This window comes from Canis lupus, chromosome 26 (assembly GCF_048164855.1).
Source record: "Canis lupus baileyi chromosome 26, mCanLup2.hap1, whole genome shotgun sequence".
Taxonomy (NCBI): Eukaryota; Metazoa; Chordata; class Mammalia; order Carnivora; family Canidae; genus Canis; species Canis lupus.
Genome location: NC_132863.1, coordinates 13,510,825 through 13,518,980, shown reverse-complemented (window position 1 = coordinate 13,518,980; position 8,156 = coordinate 13,510,825). Strand labels below are relative to the sequence as shown.

Here is an 8,156-nt window from a genome sequence, read left to right as displayed (position 1 = left end):
CTGGCTGGGGAGTTTGGGAACAATTGTACGTGTGTCTTTGGCTGCATCACCATCCCTGGAGTTGAGGGCCATCTGGTAAACTTGCCCTTGGCAGGAACGATTAGAGCCTTCTTCATGAAGTTGATTAGGCTGGTTGCCAGGGGCATACCCAGGCTTCCCAGGTGTTGCAGGTGACAGCTGCATTTCCTCCACAGAAATAAAGAAAACATAGGCGGCCTTGTCCCAGGAAGTACCCTGTGCTGGCCTCCCACTACTAATACCTATCACTATGCTAGCATTTTCATCAGAGACCATGTTTTGGGTCTTGGAACTATTCACTTTTTCTTAGATTTGTCATATCATCTCGATTATATATATATATATATATACATATATATATATATATACACACACGCACATATATAATATATACTAATATGAAATATATAAAATATATACATGTACACACACACATGCAATATACATATATATGTATATTTTTCTTATACTGAAGCATTGCCTCAGCAAGAAAAAAACACCAGCTGGATAGGAAGATCAAATTAGATGGTGATATAGACCCCACCTGGGACAGATAACCAAGCTCACATGCCCATTTGCAGTGGCCACTCTGAGACCTGGCTGTATTTCCTGGCCAGGTCATGATGGAAAATTATTTTGGGCCTTTATGTGCAGGGAAACCTGAGAAAACCAAGTGTGGTCTGAGGCCCGAGGTCCAACTGGCCTTGCTATCCTTTCTCTGAGTAAAGAACCTAAAAATAAAACAGAGACAAGTGTTAACACAGGCATCAGTTCTCTTTTCTGGTACAGATAACACCCCTTTTAATGGAAGAGTAAGTAGGCCAGAAGGTAAATTGAGAGTTGCCTTTGTCTTGTCCTAGATTTTTCTGTATCAACACCAGGGCTTGTTTTTTCTTTCTTTCAATTAGCTTGGCCCAGTCAGCATTGTGATTCTTTCTCCCACCTTTGGGGGTGAGAGCCAACAGGGCTGCTAAAATGCCATCTGCATCTTCAGTGAATTGACCACTTCATCATGGGACTCCGTGCCTTCCCCTTGGGTGCAAGTTGTATACTCTCTGGTGGGTAGGTATCCTGTTGTCCCCTCCTGTGTTAAGACTCAACTTCCACCCTAGGCCATTATGAATTTTCTTTCTTCTTTTCTCCTGATCTCTTTATGAGTAACATCATTGGGAGGCGACACTTTGATCCTGATGGAAGACAGCTTTGTGAAAGGAAGTTGCAGATTTTGAGGGAAAGCCCATATCTCTGCCCATATGGCTTTCGCTATACTTGCTCACTAAAGAGAGTACAGAGGAAATACAGACCGAATGAATTGCCCAGCGATTTATGCCTTTGTTCTGGGGGCTTCATAGAAACAGGAGAGAGGACCAAAGGGCTCTGCATTTCATTTTAAAAATAGCCAGCCTTGGGCTCCTCCTCTTCCTGCTCCTGTCTCCTCACAGGGAGAGCTTTTGAAAAGGATCCTCCTCCCCCCACGTATTCCCCTCCCCCACTGCTCCTTTTTCCCACTGTATCTCTGACGCCAGTTTAGTTGAATGGCAAGATTTTTCTGAGCTGGGATAAGTGAGATACAGGAAATCACTATTGAAAGACTTCTTTATGCTTGTTGTCATCATCACCTTACTATGAGGGACAAATCAAATGGTTCAGTGACGTAGGCCGAGGCCTGGGCCAGCAAGGACATTTAAGGAGCCAGAGGTAATAGAGACAGAACTGACCATCCACAGAGGTCCACATAGCTGATGTGGTGAACCTCACTTGCTTAGGTCACATTGGTAGAACTTCAGATCACACCCTGAAATCTCAGATTTCTTTAAATGTTTTATTGTGCTGCTAGTAACAATCAGGGTCAAGGGACAATCCAAAACATCAAAATACTCCCCGAAAAAGTTTTTGATGCTTTGTGCACCTGCATGGCCAGGATTACATGGTGACCAAATGAGCTTCCTTAGACTCAAAATTAAGCAATATCTTACCTCATTTTGAGTTGATTGCACTGTGCTACAGCTAGGCTCACACCTAGGATAATTTTGTTTATACTGAGGACAATGTACATTCAGTTTTTGGTTTCCAAAGTGAGATGGGGATCCCTGGGTGGCTCAGGGGTTTGGCACCTGCCTTCGGCCCAGGGCATGATCCTGGAGTTCCGGGATCGAGTCCCACATCAGGCTTCCTGCATAGAGCCTGCTTCTCTGTCTGTGTCTCTGCCTCTCTCTCTCTCTCTTTCTCTCTCATGAATAAATAAATAAAATCTTAAAAAACAATTCCAAAGTGGGTAGGTGGAGGCTCCTTTCTTACCTACCCACCAGTCAAAACATTTAGATGGCTTAAGGCTCCACAGAACTGAATGAAGTAATTAATAGTTTTCTGTTATTCAAGCACTTATGCTGCATATATTTAGATAACTGGTTATCAAATTATGGTCCAAACCAGCAGCAGCAGTATTAAGATAATCCAGGAACTTGTTAGAAATGCAATTTCTAAGGTTCCAGGCCAGAACTTTGGAATTAGAAATTCTGGAAGTGAGAGCTGTGGTTTCCCAAGTCCTCCAGATGATTCTGATGCAGCATTGAGAAACTCTCCTTTAGATACCTCAGAAAGCCCGCACTATTTCCTTATTTTAGACTTGATGGTAGAACTGCTAAGAATCAAGAAATGCCTCCTATCAGATGGCAAAAACAATTTTCCTGAAGCTCACAACTTTTATGGGGTGTCTCTCACATAGGAATTAGATGGAATTAAATATAATTATGGCCATGGAATCACATCTGTTCTCAAAGATTACCTTAAAATAAATGTACAAATGTTGAATTATCTTCCTTTCTTTAATGTTCATTATAAAGTTGGAGAAATGTTTTCTGACTGGATAAAAGAACTGGTCTTAGAAGATCAGAAAGTGGCAATATAGAAGTCAGAATAAATCTTTAAAATTTTTTCTCAGAAAAAAAGTGATCATTTTCTCACAACAGTATTGCAAAATTCTTAATAGATATCAAATATAGATGCCATTATTTTGTGTTTTTATGTTTGGTACTAAATGACAGCTCAGTTAATAGAGCACCCTGTAATGAGTAAAATTCTCTTTCTTCTTTCCAGAATTTGTCAGAGGAATAATATGATTTTTTTTCCCTTTGCCTAACCACCCCTCCCCAATATTTCATGTCTGATTCTTAGAAAGGAATAGGATGATTTGAATGAAAAAATAAGGGCAAAATTTTAAATGCAGAGGTAAATGAGTGAAACACATTTATTGAAACATGAAACCTAGGACGCCTAAGCCTTTTATGATATAAATCTTACAGTTCTATAATCAACTTCTTTGTTTTTTTCATTATTGAGATCTACCAGTAACTGTCCCTGTGGAAGAGAAAGCAATCCTGCTGCACATTTGATGATGTGTGGTTCACGCACCTTAAATCCCCCGCCCCCCACTTATTTTACTAACTTCAAATTTCAAATAAAGCAGAAGTGAAAGAAATCTGGTAGACACCAAGTCATAGAAAGTAGGACCCTGGGATAAAATGGACTCTAGCTTTATACATGAAGAGCTGCCTTTATGTAGAGCATCTTTCTGAAATCAGTCATGTATTTGCAACACCAACACTTGCCAACCTTTTCTGGGAAAAACATAAATAAATGCATGGTTTGGGTGGCCTTATGAATCCATCTTTGCCCCGCCAACCCTCCCACTTCAAACAGTTTAATTTCACTAGAAACGTACATGTTTTCAAACACTTGAAGGAAACAAAAATTATTTTGGAAATTTCTTGATACACAAATGTTATTTATATCCATTCTCTTCTGTATTAAGAAAAGAAATGTAAAAATATTTGAGTTAATGGATTTTTTTTTTCTTAATAGAATTAGGCTGTGGCTAAAATTGCCTTTAGAACCTGTTTATTTTCCATATTGCCTCATTTGCTAATTAGATTTTCTAAACAGCAAAATTTGCTACACTTGAATTTTCTGTGTTGAGAATTCAATAGAGGCTTAATGAACATGCCATCTCCTGATTTGCCAAGTCATATCAGAACTTGATATTTTCTTTTTATTTGTAATCTCCCATTTTTCTGAAGGAGATTTGCTAATATAATCTGGAGTTTGCACTTTCAGTCCTGAAAGAAATCTTAGTTCTTTATCATGCAACCCTTTGATTTATAGATGAGGAAACTAAAAGATAGAAATGTTAATTGAAAGTCACACCAGGACTTATGAGAAAAAAATACCATAGAACCTGGTACCCACAAATATCCATTTGGTCTATTCCCATTATGACCACTACATGAACTATCAAGCAACAAATAAAACAATGTGCCATTTCTGATTTCTGTTTTCTTTCCTTAAGCTTCTTTGCCTGCTCCTACCAATACACATACCACAGAAGGATGTTTTTAAGACCTGAGCACCTGAGAACATGACTTTCTCATTTTTTGATTTTGTAGATCATTTATTTGACAGTTTCTGGCCTTGAAAAAAAAACCCTTAGCTGAAAAGACGTTTTTATGTTACTTGAGAGATAACTTTGCCTTTGGTCTGGCATTATTTCTTTTCTTTTATTATCATAAAATTTTCTTATGTTTATTTCCAAACATACTTTTACAAAGAGAGAGAATATTCCGATGATCAGACATAACCCAACCCAGATCCAGCAATTATTAAGAGTTTGCAATACTTGTTTAATCTTTCCCTTTCCCTCTTTTTTCCCCAGGGATTCCCTTTTTTTCTGAATTATTTTAAAGCAAATTCCAGACTTCATTTCATTCCACCCCTACATTCCTCTGAGCACACATCTCTACAGAGTTATGGGTATTTTGCTACATAAACCTAATGCTATTATCACACCTAAAAATTATAATTACAAGGTCATCAAATATCCAGTCAGTATTATAATTTCCATGATTGCCTCAAAAATATTTTTAAGGGTCGTCTTAAAAATTCCATTATTCAAATGGATGGCTATAGGTTCAGGATTGTAGCAAACATTAAAAATTTAAATAAGAGAGAAAACTGAAGAAGTAAACTTACTTAGCAAGAAGGGTTTTCCCCAATTCTCACAGCTCTAATCTGGATACCATTCAGTGTGACAGGCTTCTCACTGGGTTCCCACAGCTGGTTAGTGTTTTGAATTCCAGCTCCATGAACTCATATCAGGCTACATGGGCGAATGCTCAGCGCCCAGCCTAGTGCTGATATCTCTGATGACAGAGTAATGGAGCAACCACGGGCATTGTCTGCCTCTTACTAAATGCACTGTCATCTGTGCATTATTCTTCCAACTCCACAGGGAGCGAGTGACTCTAATGCCTCTTAGAAGCATTTAAACCATTATGGAGGCAAAAGTAATACCATTCAGGCATCTTTTGTTGAAAGGCCGATAAAATAGCCTGCTATGTTGTGAAGGAGCTTCTGGATCTTCCGGGTCACGTAAGGCTTGTTTAGATGCACACCTCTTCATGTTCAAGTTTCTGCTTCCGTGTTGAGCTTTGAGAAAGATATATGAAGATAGGGAGAGAGAAAAATATAAAGATACAACTAGAGTAAATTAGTTTAGACACTGAACTTTGATGGCTTTCCTATTACCTCATAAAAGATGACATTTCTTATAGTAAAGATGGTCTTTCTGCTTATGGTAAAGGAGAAGGAACTACGTCTAAATCAAGAGCTCATCTGTTGGAAAACATTACAGACCCTTCTTTAGATGCCTAAACTGCGCTATTGTAGGGACTCCTTTAACCCTCCCCAGTATCTAAAAGGCACATAGTACTTAACAAATGACGCCTGAAATTTGAATTGTTTTTCATTTCTCTTAATGTAAATGTTTTGTCTCCTTTCCATTTACATTGATTTATAACTTAGAATGTATAAGAATAGAGTTTTTCACCACCTTTACTGAAGTATAATTGACAAATGAGAATAGGTTTTGAGAAGGGGTGGGAGAAGAGGACATGAATGCTCACATTTTAGAAGTGTAGAGGGTATTATTAGACATAGTGTATAGTGGGCATAAAGAATTGGTGCCTGTTCTTATGGAGCTTTATATTCTAGTCGGGGGTGGGGGGGTTGAATGGGCCATCAACATAGAAACAAACTCATAAAGTTATCTCCAATCTTAGAAAGTTGCTACATGGACAATGCTGGACAGTGTTTGTTGGCAGATACTTAAACGGGTGTCTGTGGTAGGGGACTACTTTACGAAAAATGTGACATTTGAACAGGAAACTGAATGAGCTAAGGAGCCAGACATGAGAAGTTTCTTGGCAAAATCCTCAAAGAGGGAATAAACTGGGCCTAGCAGAGGTATGTATAGCTGGCATTTATGACTGCAACACATGGGTTGGGCCGGATCATAAGAACCTTATAGATTATAGCAGAAAGCTTGACTCTCAGTCTTGGGTGCCATTTGTATAGCAGGTATATGAGCATCCTTTTATGGCAGGGATTCTCAAACTTTAGTGGCATCATAGTCACCTGAAGAAATTGACACTTAACCTACTGAACCACCCAACCATCCCAGATTCTGCATTTCTAACAAGTTTCCAAGGGATGCCTTGGCTGTTGGTCCAGGGTCACACTTGGAGAAACATTGCTTTAAAGAACAGCTCCAGGAAGGCATTGTCTTTGTCCATCCTTTGCAGTTGCTCTAAGAAGAGATTTCCAAGTAAAGTAGATGGCAGGTGTTCTGATGTGATTACCATTTATCTTTCCCAGAATGCTTTGCCTTTTCTCTTCTTTAGAATGAACCTGAAGCTCCATTTAATAACCATCCCCCAGAGGCACCTGGGTGGTTCTGTCAGTTAAGCATCCAACTCTTGATTTCAGCTGAGGTCATGATCTCAGGGTTGTGGGATTGAGCTCCAAGTTTGATCCTCCACTCAGAGGGGAGTCTGTTTGGGATTCTCTTTCTCCCCCTGCCTGTATCCCCAGTCATGTGCACACACACACATATTCTCTTTCAAAAAAAATCCATCCCCCAGAGGGAAAGAGAATTTCCAAATGACATCAGATCACCTTATTGAATCTCTCCCTCCAGGTTTCCAGATGGTCTGTCCTTGTGAGGGCAGTGGACTGTGGCAGCCACAGCACAGGTTGCAAGTAGGGATTGCTTTCAACAGTCCTGGCTCCCCTGTGCCCCCATCATCATCTCATTGTGGGGCTTCCTGAAAATGTACTCCATCTTCCCAGACATTTATACAAGAGTAAAACAGTTAACAGAGGCCAGTGGCATCCCTGATCTCTAACCAGGAAGTGTTCAGACCGTTAGGAAACATGGGTGAGCAAATGTTTACTGACCGTGTAATTAATCTAATGCCTTGCCCTGTCTATCGGCCCTTAGCACCATATTTCCTGTTCAAGGCAGTGGAAAGTAAAAATATTAGTTGCTGTTTGACCAAAGGAACAAGTGTCTTCCAAACGAACACATGATCTATTAGCAGTCCTGCAGAGTCTTCCCATGGGAACAGGCATTTTACTTTGTTTTACAGCTAATTTCTTTCTTCAGCAGGTTCCCAGACACATCAAATGCTTTGCATGTGAGCCTGAAGTCAAGATTTATAGTCTGGGCCCATGTAATTCAATGTCAAACAACTCTGATAACATAAGGGCTGGAAGTCAACCATTTTCTCATGAGTTCTCATAAAAAAGTCATTTTAGCTGAATCGAGTTTGAATAGAGGGTGTGTCTGTGATTTGATGGATGCTCCCTACCCAGGAGCCCCTAGGAAGGAGTTGGCTACTTTCTTTTGCTACTGTAGCAACAGAATCTGAAAACAGACTAAGTGATTTCTGGTTGATATTGTTGGGTTTTGGATTTTATTGCCTTTTTCTCTATCAGCTTCAAAGGGAGAAAAAGAAAAGCAGTGTTTTCTTGTGGTGCATTGCACATGCCCTTTCTGTCTTTGATTTCTTTTTTCCCTAACCTTTTATTTGCTTGACATTTCTCTGTGACCTACACATCATGAGGGCCTGTTTCCCTAGAGTAAAACTTCTACTTGTGCCAAATAGGAAAGGAGGGTGTTTTATTTGGTCTTGTCTATAGATTCAGGGTTTTACAGACTCTTAGGGAAGGTAGGATCTTGGGGTTCACTTAAAACATTCCTTATCTGACAAGTGAAGGGGAAGGGAAATTAAGTGGCCTTCCCA

The 8,156-nt window shown here is 39.7% G+C and overlaps 1 long non-coding RNA gene across 1 annotated transcript; it reads right to left on the bottom strand.

Moving 5' to 3' along the window:
- Positions 1–460: 460 nt before the first annotated feature.
- LOC140618079 (uncharacterized) lies at positions 461–5,247 on the bottom strand. Its single transcript, XR_012018259.1, has 2 exons — positions 5,044–5,247; positions 461–749 (listed from the first exon to the last, which is right to left on the bottom strand). It is a non-coding gene; the product is annotated as an uncharacterized lncRNA (long non-coding RNA).
- Between the last annotated feature and the right edge of the window lie 2,909 nt (positions 5,248–8,156).